This window comes from Euprymna scolopes, chromosome 22 (genome assembly GCF_053919585.1).
Source record: "Euprymna scolopes isolate OS-2025 chromosome 22, ASM5391958v1, whole genome shotgun sequence".
NCBI lineage: Eukaryota > Metazoa > Mollusca > Cephalopoda > Sepiida > Sepiolidae > Euprymna > Euprymna scolopes.
In genome coordinates this window covers 82,776,777-82,794,389 of record NC_136503.1, presented here as the reverse complement: position 1 = coordinate 82,794,389, position 17,613 = coordinate 82,776,777, and the positions used below count along the sequence as shown (strand labels likewise).

The following is a 17,613-nucleotide window of genomic DNA, read 5'->3' as shown; positions in this document are numbered from 1 at the left end:
ACAGTGGACTCTTTCATATGAAATATACTGATGTTGGCATTTTTGTGGATGTTTAGCGTAAATGGAGACACCCTAATATCATTAGAGTTCTTTTATTAAAACTGCAAAAGTATATATCTAAGCTAGCAGGGACGTCCGGCATAGCCTGGTCGAAAAATATGCTTAAATATGATATTTTAATTTATACAGATTTCGTATATATTACTATAAGAGTCAATTTTCGATCAATTCTTATATATTATAAACTTGTAACTTCAAAAATAAAAATACGTCCATATGGCTTGTCTGCATCATCTTGAATCGAAACTGAAACCAAAACTTATGAAGAAAAAAAGAATGTATGCATATATAACTGTAGTTCCTTCAGCTATAATCAAAACCGAAACCAAAACTTATGAAGAATTCTTGGTAAAATTATTTATTACAAGAAATGGAAAGGCATAACAATTAAACGAGAGATACTCAGAAGAAAAAAAAATAAATGTGACACAGAAAATAACACACACGCTATTGTATTAATATATAGATTAAAATATTTTATGTACCAAAAACAGTTTTTCATGAAACTATTTTAGTTAAAACAATGTTGTAATAAAAATAATTTATTTAGAAAAAGGAACTGTCATTTAATATATATATATTTAATGTTTTATAAAAAATATTTTATGTACAAGACCAGTTTCGTGTCGCTTTTTTTGGTTAGTAACGTCAAGGCTTTTCATAAAGTTCAAGGTTTCATAACAGATATGCATCTTGGCTTTTGTTTACATGAAAATGTTGTAGCAGTAGCAATGATATTTTAATTCACGAAAACATCAGCGTCTCTCTCTCTCTCTCTCTCTCTCTCTCTCTCTCTCTCTCTCTCTCTCTCTCTCTCTCTCTCTCTCAATAAACAACTGAGAGATTTGTGTCATCGTTTTTTACTACGGAATAACTTAAAATCAATTATTTTTTAACAACTTTTGAAAGATAAACCCCTAAATTTTATAAAATTAAAAACAAATATAGTGGTGAGAACACGCTAATCAAATGCCACCTGGAGCATTCATAAATGTGTATTCCGAAATTAAATGTCTATTTCAGAATTAAATCTCAACCAATCAAATTTGCCAGAAAGCGTAACACACAAAAGAACACACATGATATCGTATTATTATATAGATAATCTCTGCTGGAGATGTGCAAAGAAGACTGGGACCTTGGGGAGGCTTATTGCCACCCAAATTCCAGTGAAGACTAATGGTCGCTGCCAACGAAAAATCAATGACAAGAGGCTGTTGTGATAACGCAAAATATTTTGCAAAGGTTATTAAAAGAGGTGGAGTACTGGAAATCTGGGGAGACTTCTTGTCGTTCAGACTCCAGGGAACACCACAAGTTTTTCTCAAAGAACAATCTTTGATGATGGGTTGTGTGAATACTCCTAGTGAGTTAATAATAAAAGAGAAAAAAAACTGTATTTTCTGAAGAATATTTGAAAAAAAATTTGAATTTGAAAATTTGAAAAAAAAAATGAATTTAATTTTAATAAATAGATAAGTTTATTAAATTCAGTTTTGCACTTGTCTGGTCTTTTCAATTGTTAAATTTTAAAATCTGAATTTAAGTGCTTCTCAAACAGTGGATTTCCTATTATTATTTTGACTCATGCGTGCGACCGACGCTCCACACTGTTATCGGACATTCAAACCTCATTCAGCCTCAATTTCAAACCTCTGGGGACGTGCCAGGTGTTACCTTCACTATGACACGAAACAGGGAAAAAAACTGATTCTATTTCAACAGTTAAATTTAAAAAATAATAAAATTATTCTTCATTTGATAAAAAAATTATACAGCTTTACTCGGTTTTCTAAAATGTTCAAATTTCAAACAGCAGCAACAGCAGCAACAAAAAAAATTTCAAACAGCAGCAGCAGCAGCAAAAAAAATTACGAAGTCTTCTATGATTAGGATGGATGTTACTAAAAGTCTTAGAAAAAAAATTGAAAACGATTTTTCATTCACTAAAAAATTATACAGCATTTCTTGGTTTTCAAAAATGTTCAAATTTTACCATATAAGATAATGATTTGAATAGACGTGTCTAGCTCCTATTTCACACAATATGACCACACTTTGATTTAGTTGCGAGTCTGTCTCTACTCTATCGAGGTTTCCATGGCAAGTCCTCGTTTGAATTTCAGTTTATGGACCCTCCCCTTGCCAGTAGTTTACAAAAATACACTCATCTAGCTAAAACCACTATCAACAATATCCTCCATTCTCTATCTATGTCTAAATGCAAATTAGATGAACAAAGCTTCTTTCCTAGAACTGTCCGTCTATAGAACTCTGCATTGCGGACCTGCTTTCTAGTTGACTACAACATGGTCGTCTTCAAGTCCAATGTAAACAAGTTCTTTTTGAGCCGTCCCCTTTAATAATCAAATTCTACCCAATTTCCATCACTAATAATCACTAAGCTGCTGTCTCAGTGACCACCTTAGACTCATGAACCCTTATCCTTGAGTCACCTTTAGGCCTTGATAAGTGATGACTTCTCTTGTAAAAAAAATCGAATCAATAGAGTATGCCTTGTTATGTCTAAATTTTTTTGATGGAATATTTTCATTATTTTTCCAATCAGTTTATATAAAATAATCCCTTTCAATACCCCCCCTGATATTTTGTTTATTAGTTCTCTAATTTTTTTTTGGGGGGGGGGGATGTACAAGATATCTTAAATCTCACAAAATGGTCTCGTAACATATCTCATGATTTTCCTAGCTTTCTGAATCATTCTGATGGGCAAGACAGTTGCAGCCAAAATTTTATAGCTTGAATAGTATAGGGGTCTTTTTTTTCTTTTCTTTTTTTTCTTTTGGAAGTTTCAACTCAAAACTAAAACCCAATCTATCTCTTCCAAACTAAATCTATCCCAGAATTACATTTATTTTCCTAATAGAGTAATGTATAATTTAAAAAAGTTACTGGCGCTTCTACACTACTAGGACGAAATTTCGGAAATCGTAATACTGAATTTCATTTGAAAACAGCGGTATCTACGTATTGCTCGTATTTTTAAAATGATTACGAAAAAATTACGAAAATCGATAAGGTAGAAAATTATTTATTAAAGAAAATAAAAAAATAGAATTTGGTGAAAACGATCGTAAGATACAAGAGAGTTCAAAAGGGAGGTAATTTTCCGTTTTGATTTAAACAAGATGGCGGCAATTTTCCACCTGCTAACACGATTAAAGTTGTTTTGTTTAATAATTCAGTAATATTCAGGCAATTTCAACTGTATAATTTGGAAACTACCGGTGTAATTTATTAGAATTGACAAAAAAAAACAGTTGAAACCATTGTTTTTTTTATCTGAAAACTCCATTTATCGACTACAAAATCTCGTCCCAATTCTGTCAAAGCGCCAAATTACCTTATCAAGTTAAAAATAGCCCAAATGACCTTCAGACATTATTGTACTAAAATAATGCATTTACGAGGACATTTTTTGGCGGGGGGGGGGTGCAATATGTAAGAGAATTTTATCTGTATATTTTTTTTTAATTTAATATAATCGTGTAGATGTAAATAAATTAGTATTTAAAAATAATGTCTTTCTTTTTATTATTAACAGTTGAAATGAAATGATTGATTGACTATCCAGTTATAAACAGGCTTCATTGGCGTTCACCGATATGCATTTTTGGTTGCTTGCATGTCTGTTTGCTTGCAAACTTACTTAGAACAAACATAATTTGTTTGAAACAAAACTTTTATGGCTGGGTGCCCTTCCTAACACAAACCATGGCCCTCTAATGAAGGTCATGCACCAACTCATCCAAAGGCAAAGATGCCATAGAAGACCATCTCGAAAAGATACTACTCCTTTTTATGAACCCCTGAATCCCAATTGATTAAAATTATGAGCTGCTGAAATGGACAGAATAATAAATGTATGGGAGAGTTTTACGATTTCCCATAATGCACTGTTCATTTACGATTTCTAAAGTTAATTTTGTTCACATAATGCACTGTTCATTTTTTGTATTCTTTTATAAGAATTTTAAAAATAATCTTTTTTTCTTTTCTCTTTCAGTGAAATTAATTGCTAAAATGAATGGCCTTTTTTAGATAAGGTAAGTTAACTTGATTAATTTTATTACCCAAGGTTTACATCTATGATTAATGGATATTTGGTATCTTTCTGTCTATAACTATTATAACTTTTATATCTGCTCAATTCAGTTTATTATAATATTTCGATGGTTAATTCGGAGAGGGTGATGGAAGCATAATGAAGTATCTGTTCTGATGTAATGAGGTGTGTGTGTGTGTGTGTGTGTGTGTGTGTGTGTGTGTGTGTGTGTGTGTGTGTGTGTGTGTGTGTGATATAATACAAGAAATAGTGGAGCCTATGTGATGAAGAGAAGCTCACATGTGACTATACCCATCCACATATCTCTGACCTCTCCTTGAATTCTCACATCTTTGTTCAAAAAGGCATAAGAGCAAAGCAAAGGAATACTACTATAGACATCTTTCAATACTTAAGAGGATACAGAATCATTGTTCCAAGGGCAGGGAAAAAGACTAATCTATAAAATAATATAACGACGACAAGATTAATATGTCAAGTTGTGCTCATGGTAATTAATAGATGAGTGGTCAAACTGTCCAATTAACAACCCCACAGATCTGTACATGTTTAGGTGCTTTTTGCATCATTGTACACAGTATGAAATATTTTCGTCTTTAATTTAAAAGAATGACATGAAAGGGTAAAATAATTTCAAAGTTTTTTTTCGTTCATGAAAACGGGAAAACAAAATTTTCAAAAATAAATAAAGCGTCAGAGTACGAGTTAAAATTAAATAGATTTATAGAACTAAATTAAACATTAAATCATCATATAGATCTATCTATCTATCTCTCCATCTCTCTCATTTTATATATATATATATATATATATATATATATATATATATATATATATATATATATATATATATATATATATATATACACAGAGTGACCCAAAAAAAACAAAAGCTAAATGGAGGCCATCTAGAACATATGCTGTAGAACGGAGAAAAAAAAGGCCAAAGACTCTAGTGTTTTGATGTGATGTTTTGAATATAATAAACTAGTTATGACCAAAGTTTCATTTCATTCGGACAAAACACTAAGAATAACTAAGCCTAATTAGAGTTGGGGCCCGTTTTTTTTATCACCCTGTATATATATATATATATATATATATATATATATATATATATATACCCGTTCACATACACCTTTTTATTTACGATAAATCTAGAACCCAGAATTAGACAGAATCGAGTAATTGCATCGACAACGGACAACGCCAGACCCAAAGTGGGTTTCGATGTACTGCACTTCATCAGTGACGTGCTCTAACATAGGCGCAAATCCAGATCGTCGCACTCATAAAATGTGCAATACTGACGACCTTACTCTATGGGCCACGGCGCAATCTATTGACTATGCCTCGATTTTTAAATTCTTATATTTTTATCCAGTTCTACATTCTACAATGTGACAAGCAACGCGTCATATACAACCAAGATAGTTACTGCTGGTATGCAGGCGGCAGATATCCATCTACACATTAACTGAAATTAGCCGACTCCTCAGACACGATTCTCTCTCTCTCTCTCTCTCTCTCTCTCTCTCTCTCTCTATATATATATATATATATATATATATATATATATATAGTCATCCACATACAGTACTGTTTCGCTGTTTCACAGCTCATCAGTGCGGCTAGACAGGCAACTACTTCAAGCCAGGATTGAAACCCGACCGTTTGTACGGCAGTCAAGGCTCCTAACCATTACGCTATTGGCGGCTGCTTGAACGATGTTTTGATATCGTCCGAAATACCTCCGCTCGATTTGTTTACACAAAGAGCGTTGCTTATATGCTAATGGTAATTCGTGTTTCACTTCTCAATATGCTCAACTCAAGGTGAGGAGCATTATAGTCATCCACATACAGTACTGTTTCGCTGTTTCACAGCTCATCAGTGCGGCTAGACAGGCAACTACCTCAAATTTTTGAAAATTTTGTTTTCCCGTTTTCATGAACGAAAAAACTTTGAAATTATCTTACCCTTTCATGTCATTCTTTTAAATTCTAGACGAAAATATTTCATACTGTGTACAATGATGCAAAAAAGCACCTAAACATGTACAGATCTGTGGGGTTGTTAATTGGACAGTTTGAACCACACTCTCTCTCTCTCTCTCTCTCTCTCTCTCTCTCTCTCTCTCTCTCTCTATATATATATATATATATATATATATATATATATATATATATATAGAGAGAGAGAGAGAGAGAGAGAGAGAGAGAGAGAATTAAACTGGAAGTCTAGAAGAGCAAAGTTTAATTTAATGTATTAATACTTTAAAAGAACAGTGCTCATAAAACTGTAGATATATAATAAGCTCAATAGGTATATTTATCCTAGAGCTATATTAATATTGAGGATAAAGATTAATAATTGTAACCTATGAATCAGTTTCCAAAGGAGAAACAAAACAAAATCAAATTGAGTCTGCGATGTCAATATTAATAAAAAGAATATCGTTTCTGAAACGATCGTACACTCAATTTGATTTTGTTTTGTTTCTCCTTTGGAAATTGATCCATAATTTACAATTATTAATCTTTATCCTCAATATTATATGTATGTGTGTGTGTATATATACGTATGTGCAGTCGTATATATGTATATATATATATATCATATATGTGTGTATATAAATGTATGTGTAGTCGTATATGTGTATATATATGTATATATATATATATATATATATATATGTATAAATATGTGTATATACGTATTAGTGTTGATATATGTTTGTATATGTGTATATCTGTATCAGTGTTGATATATGTATGTATATGTGTATATAGGTATTAATGTTGATAATCGAATCAGAAAAATCGGTTTTTTGGGGGGTATCAGAATCAGAAAAACGTGCGTGTCTATTTTCCAATGCCAAAAACGATTTCCTTCATTATTTTTTTTATTTGATTTTGTTTAAAACAAAACCTTCCAATCAATAAAATTAAAAGCTATAAACCACCTTCACAAGTGTGTTTTTACGTTTGAAGAAAAAAGAAGCACAATTAACATGTATGTTTTCGGTAATCCGGGGAAAAAAAAACAATTTTATAGTTAAATATTTAGAGATTTATAAAGAATTGGAATCGGTAATTGTATTAGAACCAGGAAAAATATTGGAATCGTCCTATCACTAATATATATGCATATGTGTGTATATCTATATTTATATGTGTATATATAAGTATGCGTAAATATGCATGTGGGTGTGTGTGTGTAACCTGCCAACAACTGCTCAAATTTTTTGATTTCAAAAATGATTTTATTTCAAGAGTTTTATTTATCAAGAAAGAATAAGAATTCTTTTTAATTCATTGATTTTCATCCGAAATCGATATCATTTAAAAAATTTTCTTCAATTGTATTCAACATACCTTTCCTTCAATAACCACGATGAGCATTCATGCAAATACATGCTCATCACTTTCAGATCATTTTTGAATATATGTTTACTCTGCATCATCTTGAAGCCAGTTTCTCCCTTTGCTTTTGCTGTCTCCTCAAATAACAAAAAAATGCATACAAAATCCGAGTTGCTTGAATGGATTTTTCGATAAAGAGAATTAATACTATTTAATAGGAAATAATTTTCGGAAAATGAAATTACTTGAACAACTAAAGTTTGTTTTATGTTCACATTTGATAGTTTCATTCTTTGTAATCAAAGCAATGTATACATTTTAAGCTTTGCAACCATTTTATTTCTAAGATTTGCAGTGGTAGAAATTACCTCCTTTCACTCTCTCCTATATATATATATATATATATATATATATATATATATATATATATATATATATATATATAATTTAAAGGAGATTAGAACAATAGTCTAAAGAGCTGAGTGTATTTTAATTTAACAGTGAAATTACTAGTTTAATTAAAATACAGGAAATAGAAAGTGCTCGTTGTAATTTAGATATATAATAAGCTCGATAGTTAAATGTCCTAGAGCTAATACAATATTAAGTAATGTGATTGATAATTTAAAATTATAATTAAATTAAAAATTAAAAATCCGTTTCATAAGAAGGAACAACAACAAAATCAATTATCTGTACGATCGTTTCGGAAAACAATGCTTTTTATTGTGGTATACATCAAGTTATGTACAATAATTATATATAGATTTTTGATAAGCAAGGTCTCCTCATCAGCAAATTTTGAAGGGTTTTTATTGAATTTAAAAGACACCATAAATAAACCTAGCATTAAAAGTAAGGCAGATGAATCTGAAAAAATTGAAATAAAAGGTCTGGATTTAAAATTTATAAGAAAATTAACGTTGTATCCCTCTGCTTGTTCTACAAGTATTTTAATGGTGAATGCTCTGACGAACTGCAGACACTTGTTCCCCCACAACGTAGACACCCTCGACAAACCCGAGAGGCAGCTAAATCCCACCCCCACACAGTAGAGATCCCTAGATGTAAAAGATCTTTCTACTCCAGTAGTTTCTTCCCCAGAACCGCTAGACTCTGGAATTCCATTCCAGGTTCCTGCTTCCCTAACTGTACTGACATGCAGAAGTTCAAGTGCAACGTGAACCGACATCTTGCTGCCCAAATCCCTACATAGTGCCCCAGTAATTGCTGCCCCTGATAGTAGCCACTACACCAAAGTGACAATGTGCCTTGTTTGGGGTGAAAATGTAATCAAAAAAATTTAAAAAAAACAAAAACAAACTATTTTTAAGATCGTTTTTTCAATTTGCGATACTTATCGGATGAATTGCTGTACAAAACATATCTAAGAATACTGCCAGACAGATAATTTACCTTTGTGTGAAATTTGCAAATGATAGGCTCAGCTGTTTCAGAACCTATGAGGAAGGAACTCACACGCACGCACGAAGTGATTTATATATATATATATATATATATATATATATATATATATATATATATATATATATATATGATGTTCTTGTAAATGTTCCAAGAGTAATGTTTTTCCAGCTATAGCAGGATAGACAATAATCTATATATATAAAAGCGAAAATGTGTGTATGTATGTTTGTGTGTATGTATGTATGTTTGTGTGTCTGCTAAAAACTTTCGACAGACACAACAAAAATTCACAAACTTGGTCTTATATGAAAGCTCCACCTTCCGGACGACAAATATCGAAAAATCGGCCCAAAGTGACCATCAGAAGTGCGTCAACTGATCGATTTTCTGCAGGGGGGGGGCAAAAAAGGTACATTTTAATGTTAAACATTACATATTTTTAAATCGATTTACAACTGCCCCAAAAAATATGGCCGCCAACTCTTATACATAAAGTATACACGTGGCCGTTTATTTTGGGTCAACTTGTATTTAAAACCCACTGAGTCTTGTAACGTGATCTTGACGTCAGCAATCTCTAATGGCCGTCGGAATTTACAATTTAAAAATGTTGTTATCGGTAAAAAAAAATTAATTAAAGCTAAACTATGAACGTCTACGCTATGGCCACATTACCACAGTTATTACCACATTCAAAGTAGTTAGACTCGATAGTTAAACGAAAAATAAGTCAAACATGTGAAGTAAAAAAAAGATACGCTTACAAAAAATATTAACGAATGAAGTTTTTAAAAATAAAAACAGCCAGACGCCATTTTCCAGTCTTTAGAGTAAGGCAGACGAAGTGAGAGAGAGAGAGAGAGAGAGAGAGAGAGAGAGAGAGATAGAAAGAGAGAGAGAGAGAGAGAGAGAGAGAGAGAGAGATATGTCTAGACAGATTCGACAGGGAGGAGGGTCAACAACGCATGCGTCAGATGACCCCATGATGTCGTGACCTGATTTACTTTAAATAGTTGATAAACTGAACAAACTTTATAATCGCCGGTTTAGCGTAGGTAGTTAAGGGTTGGTTCATTATCTAAATGTTTTGGGTTCGAATCGTGGTGTGAGATGTCTTCTTTTTTTTTTCGATTTTTTACATTTTAATATTGAACCCTGTATTATTTAAGCCATTTTTCACGTAACGTTCGTTCGTTTTTCTGTTTTAATTTGTGTTTTACCCCTCCCCCCGCTTAATTAAAACGTCGTAACGCTCGACAACTTTCAAACATCTTTCACTTCTGGCTGGCCGATTTTATTTTCAAACTTCGCCTCAGGGGTTCGGTTTCGATCCTACCCCCCCCCCCCGGCTTCTTTTTTATTTAACACCACACACCCCTACAAACGCCCGGGCAACGCCGGGCACCCATCGCTAGTCTATAATATAAATCTCACCTGTCTGTTTAAATGTATTTATGTATGTATGTCTGCCTAAAACTTTCGACAGAGGCGACAAATTTTCACGAGATTAGTATCATTTTGAATATTGACGTCTCAGACGACAAATATCGAAAAATTGGCCAAAATCATTAATTCATTCACCCTCAACTGGGCAATTTTCTACAAGGGGGTCGATTTTTTGTAAGCCATTTTTGGAAATCACTGTATCGGTTCGATTGACTTTGCCTAATTTTAACGTTCCAAACTTCCGGTCCCGGCATGGAGTAGGGGTAAGACGTCAGATTTTCTTTCACTTTCTTTTCCACTTTCGAGTCACGGGTTCGAGCCTGCCTGCCTACTACAACTTTTTTTTTTTTTCAACACACACTCCCAAACACCCGGAAAATTTATTAAATAAAAGCTTGGATGTAGATGAAAGTGCACGGATGCCTGCATAAGAATAAATTTCTGTTATCCTGCATTAGATCAGACTAAATAAAAAGAATTAAAAAAAATAAAAGATATATAATCGAATAAATATAAATAAATATACATAAGAGAGGGAAAAAAGGAGATTAGAGTATAACTTATACTCAATATAGAAAATACAAATCAAATATAAATTATGGAGAAATCTACTCTTGAAATATCAACAAACTAAAACCGGAGCAAACAATAAGATACATCAAACATATAAGATTGGATTAAACGATTTTAGTAACAGTTAAGGGGATGGTGGTAAACTCATTGAGACAGTAAAGCACTGATGACAATAGGTTTCTTAAATCTATATAACTTAGAAACGCATAAATATGAAAATTAGATAACTCGGAAGTAAGATAGATAACAAGGATAGGTCGTATAAAGAAAGGAAATTTTCAGCTAGATATTATAGAAATGTAATGGTTTATAAAAATACATAAATATAGTAATATAAAAAACAATCCACAAATTATCCAGCAAATGTGAAAAATAAGTAAAGGGAAATAATTATGCAAAAGATATATTAGGTAAAGTAAACTAGAGTGGTCCTCCCTGGATTAAACAACTAGCGTATATACAACAAAACAGAATGTTTACTCATAGACAGATAAACAAATACATTCCAAAGATATTGTAGTTTTAATACAGAGCAATTTAAATTAATAATCTACAATGAGGAATACATGGAGAAAATAAATACTATAAGGTAAACAAGATGAATAAAGATGAACAAAAGGAATTATTATACATACAAACATACTGCGGTTTCAGTATTTGACAGATAAACAAGTGGAAAATACATTAAAATGATATTGTAGTTTTATAAAAAGCAATACTTTAAATTGAAAACAATATATAATAATTAGCAAATGGGGAAAATAAATGTAAGACGGTAAATTATATGAAATTATATAAATAAAAGAAATATTTATACATACGAAAGTACGGTTGAAGGAAAAAATAAATAAATAAAAAGATGATGATCTAACCAACAACATGTATTATAGCCTCGACATAAGAGGTATGATTTTTACTACTTGTGACGTAAAGATTATGTTTAAATATGTTTTTCTCGATATAATTGTCTGAAGAGTTTGTTACATTCAAAAATACATTGATAACATATTTTTACTGTTTGTGGAAGATTGCTAACGAGACAGATCTGTAACATATATTCCTATGAGGAAATAAAAGAACATGTGTTTTCAAAAATTGTGAATTGAACGTTAAAAAATATGTATATACATATATGTATATTTTAAAGTTCAATTCACAACATATATATATATATATATATATATATATATATATATATACATGCATTATATATACATACATTATATATATATATTATATATACAGATACATGCATAATATATATTTTTTCATACATTATAAGCACACACACACACACACACACACACACACACACACACACACATATATATATATATATATATATATATATATATATATATATATATATATATATATATATATATATATATAATTTATAAAATGTAAACCTCCTTGATATTACTTTCAACCTAGCAAAAAATACATTTAAACCGTACAGTAAAAACAGTTCCAACCCATTATATATGCACCCCTTATCCAACCACCTAAAACACATCATTAACCATGTCTCCAAATCCATAGAAAATAGGATTAGTACTAACACCTCAAAACGAGAAATTTTTAATAAGCATAATCCCTTCTATGAAGCAGCTTTGAAAAATAGTGGATATACTAATACCACCATCAACTACATCCACCCACCCGCAATAATAATAATAATAATAATAATAATAATAATAATAATAAACACAGATCTAGGAAAATTATTTGGTTCAACCTTCCCTTTAATATTATGATCAAAGATAAGCTGGGGAAAAATCTTTCAAATGAGTTAGCCCCCCCCCCAATAGCATATTACATAAAATCTTTAATTAATTAATTAAAACTCAGCTACAGTTGCAGTGACGATCTAGAAACAATAATTAAGCAACACAATAATAGAATGCTTAACAACAACAACAACAATAATTACAAAATTGAAACAAAAAAAGTTTTATTTTTTATGGCAGCTCAAAAGTTTTCGCTGATTTAAAATTTCATATTGAAAATGAAAAACTGCTCTTGAAAATCTTTATTCATAACAATAGCGACCTTTGCTTTTTATAATTTGATTCCATCTGTCAACGAGCTTATGAATGCCTAGCTTGTGAAATTCTTTAGGTTTTGGTGTGAAATATGAATCTAACTCATGTTCGATCTCCTCTTGTAATAGTCCATCTAAATGGTTTTGTAATCCTTGAAATAAGTGATAATCTGAAAAAACTAGGTCAGCAGAATATGCAGAATGAGGCAAGATTTCCCAACCAGATTCTTCTAGGAGATCTTTGGTCAATAGTGTTGTGTGAGAACGAGTCTTATCATGATGGGAGATGAGTCTCTTTCTGTTGATTAAAGAAGGTTATTTTCGGGTCAACATGGGTGAAAATATTGCAGAAAATATGAATTATGCTTTAATAATCTGAAAGAAAAAGTTATAAATTAATCACCGTGAAGATATGTTCAAGTAATAACAATATGCATAAAATAAATTAGAATGGTTTAAAATGCCACTTCCACAAACATGCAAAAATGTTTGTATCGACATATTACTAGGGAAAGACCTTTTAAAATTCGAGGCAATTGATTCTGAGTCTAACATTGGGTTTACTGGCTCCACTGCTCTGGATATTGGTATCTTATTCTCTTTGTATGGAAAAAAGAAAAATGTGTTTTTTTTTTATTTTGTTTTATTTTGTTTTTATTCTATTTGTATAGCTATGCCATTCCTGCTTCCTAAAATACCAAATATCTATTGGAATGTGGACATTCTTGGAGAATTTCCTTTTAAAAATACCTTCGTTTGGCATCTACCATTTCCTCACTTTGGAATATAAATTTCCCCCTGCAATGAAAACTATTTTTTCTTTTAGTGTAACCGATTTGCCTGCGACTGTAGATATGATGGATGACTTGATTATGAGTTGAAAAAGAAAAGAAATGTAATTCAATTAGGGATTTTTGTCCTTAAAATCAAGAAATTAGACATTCCTGTAATGATCTGATCCCTGTTGATTGTGGTGGGATGTTATTTCTGGGGAGTTCTAGGAGGTCCACCCTTCCAGGCTTTGCCTTTTCTCTTTGAGAAGGGGTTAGTTTATTGCTAATCGCCTGAAGCGTCCTTACCAACGAATGCCGACAGGCCTGCCCGGGCACGTTATGCAGGTCAGTGTCCTTCCTCGGGGGCGCTGACTTTTCAATCTCACTTTCCGACCCTGGTGTCATAGTTCTTGTAGTGGGAGAGAACTAAATGCCTTCAATGAGTTCCTCGTCGTTGGTTTTTTGATTCAATGAAACACTTTTTCGACATGTCCGCATTATCATGCCATCTTTGGGAGTCAAGTCTGCCACATTTCCGTTTGAAATAGCCATTTTATTTGGTCTGTAATTCTTTGAAAAGAAAAATAGCATTTTAATTGCTGAGTGGGTAGATTGTATGATTCATTAACGATAAAGCCATTCTTGTTGTTGTGCTAATTTAGTGAGTCTCTGAGGAAATCGTTAAATTTCACTTGTGAAAACACGGCGGATAATCAAAGTCAAATTCATATTTTGTTTTTTGGTCATATATATGTATATATATACTTTATATCTCTATATATGCTGTATCTATCTATCTATCTATCTATCTATCTATCTATCTCTCTCTCTCTCTCTCTCTCTCTCTCTCTCTATATATATATATATATATATATATATATATATATATATATATATATATATATATAGTCATCCACATACAGTAGTGTTTCACTGTTTCACAGCTAATCAGTACGACTAGACAAGCAACTACCTTAAGCCAGGATCGAAACCCGATCGCCCAAACGACAATCGGAGCTTCTAACTATTGCGCATTTCGGCTGCTATTATTCGGGCAGTGAATTAATAATGTTTTGACATATATATATATATATATATATATATAACTACTTCATTTAATCACATAGATTAATATACTAAAGTATAAATTTATGCATAAACTTTAAGTATTTACTTCAACAGTGCTCAATACGTAGGTAGAGCTAGGTAGTAAGTTACAAAATATATATGGCGATTAAGCTACACAGAATATTCCGCGTTCCATCCACGCTAGGATTCATCAGGCTTACCTGATGAATCCTAGCACGGATGAAACGTGAAATATTCTGTGTAGCTTAATCGCCATATATATATTTTATAATTTATTATATATATATATATATATATATATATATATATATATATATATATATATATATATATATATACATTTTGTATATCTCTATATATGCTGTATCTATCTATCTATCTATCTCTCTCTAAACTATATAAACTCTATGTCTCTCTCTCTCTCTCTCTCTCTCTATATATATATATATATATATATATATATATATATATATATATATATTTATTTACCAGTGGTAAAAAAAAAAAAAAAAAACCGGACTAAAGTGCTCAATGTGTAGTCAGAGCAGTATATAGGAAATTTATTACTGTGATGATGCTAGTTGGATTTTTCCTCTCTTTGAGGATTTTCCTCTAGTTGAAACAATTTGTAAACTCATTCTGGACTCACAGTAATAAATTTCCTATATATATATATATATATATATATATATATATATATATATATATATATATATATATATATATATATATATATATATATACACTGTATGTGTATCTATATATATATATTGCAAATCAATACATTCTACTAAAAGAAAAAACGTGCACAGATTAAATTATTTAAAGTATTCATTTGAAAACTTTATGTTGCAATTAAAAGATCAAGTTTGAAAAACAGGGCATACAAATCAGTGCAGATTTAAAAATATTAATTATGGAATACATTTTACTAGGCACAGCCAAAAAATTGGAAAAATAAGTTGTTTGTGTAAAACGAATTAAAATCTATTAAAATCCATTATTCTTGAGCAATTTTTTTTTTCCAGAAAGATAAAAGCCGAAATTTTATCATATGAAAAGCAAAATAATCTAAAACGTTTTTTACTATTTTTAATAGAATTTTAAATTTAAATTTTTTTCCCAAACCACACCATTCACTGCCATTTTTGTCGCGATCAATAAAACATTTAAATATTTTTTAAAGGTTTTTGAACCAATTAATTTTTTTTTTTTTGTCTAAATAAGATTTAGGATTATTTGCTATTAGAATATGCAAAAATATTATAATATAGGTCCCTGAATTTCAAATAATTCCAACTCTATAGCTTTTCGTAGCGAAATTAAAAAAAATTGATGATAGTTTAAAATAATCTACAGAGACCTGGAGAGGACTAAATAAACTCCATTTAGCCATGTATTTTTTAAAGTTTGATTTGACGATTAAGTAAAGGGTGTAATTCTTTTTTTCATAAGTGATATATATATATATATATATATATATATATATATATATATATATATATATTTGTTGCTTACATAACTCTTGAAGTTAAACAATGATGAGGCTGGCCAGTACCAGATGGGTGACCATTTTGGGCATGCTAGGCATCGTCGTATGTGTTGAAAACAACTCTTGCATCGGTTGGTCCACCATAGGTGAATTAACAAGAAATCATCATATTTCTCGCAAAATGCGCAGTTATCGATTTTTTTCTTTTTTGGTATCGATTCTTCAAAGCATTTCCTATTTAATGGTATATTAGCAATATTGGACTCACTAAAAGAAAATTAGTCATTTATTTTTAAAAGATTTAAAAGTAGTGTTTTTCACAAAAATAATGAAAATATATAATTTTTATTTTTTCTTATCTGAAAGATAATTATTATTAACATATTCAACGAATTTCACACTTCAAAACACAGAAAATAAAAAATAAAACACATTCACAATTCGGATTTTCAACCTTAAAATCTGATACGTGCGCAGTTGTTTGTTTGTTTGTTTGTTTGTTTTATCTGCAATCCTCACACTCCCCACAATACAATATATTTTGTTCAGTTTCGGCTAATTATTTTAAGCATATTTGTACTCACAAATAAAAAAGGGGGTCATAGGCAAATATATATATATATATATATATATATATATATATATATATATATATATATCAATTATGAAAAAAAAACAAAAAACAATAGTACACCATTATAAAGTTCATTATTCACTTAATAATCAGTGAAAATTTCGTATCAATTGGATAATTACTTGATTTTTGGTAGATTTATAAAGAGAGACCCCGTCAAAAAATTCTTACCCCCTCCTTCCGTTTTGGTCGTGACTACATTTTACTGAAGGTGATACCTACACCAGGCCTCGCATACATGCAACTAGGGTCCACAACTGGAGGTGGACATGTTAAGACCAAAACTACCACATATAATAATTACCGAGAAAAATCTCAGTAAGGAATTTATTAATATTCAGTAATTAGTTGATTAAGAACTATACATAATAGGAAGCAGCTTACAGTTATCGTTCGCAATAAATCAATTTTTTTCTTCAAATATTCTTATTGGACTACGACTGACAGAATGCAAAAAAAAAAAGAAAAAAAAAATCGCTTACCCCCAGTCAGAAAATAAATGCGTACGCTATACAGGTCTGTATTAAAGATCGCCTTGATTTCGGCACATTAAGTGTATATCCAGTTTGATGAGGGTGTAAGTTTACGTAGACCAACAAAGTTATTTTATTTTGTTTTTATT

The 17,613-nt window shown here is 30.8% G+C and overlaps 1 protein-coding gene across 3 annotated transcripts in view; it reads left to right on the top strand.

Annotated features, from left to right (window-relative positions):
* The window catches only part of LOC145243512 (disheveled-associated activator of morphogenesis 1-like), a 415,531-nt gene that overhangs the window by 163,805 nt on the left and 234,113 nt on the right, over positions 1–17,613 (top strand). For all 3 annotated transcript variants that reach the window (XM_080106477.1, XM_080106478.1, XM_080106479.1), the window contains one exon: positions 4,088–4,127. The gene's annotated coding sequence lies outside the window, so the exon portion shown is untranslated. The remainder of the gene's footprint in view (positions 1–4,087; positions 4,128–17,613) is intronic.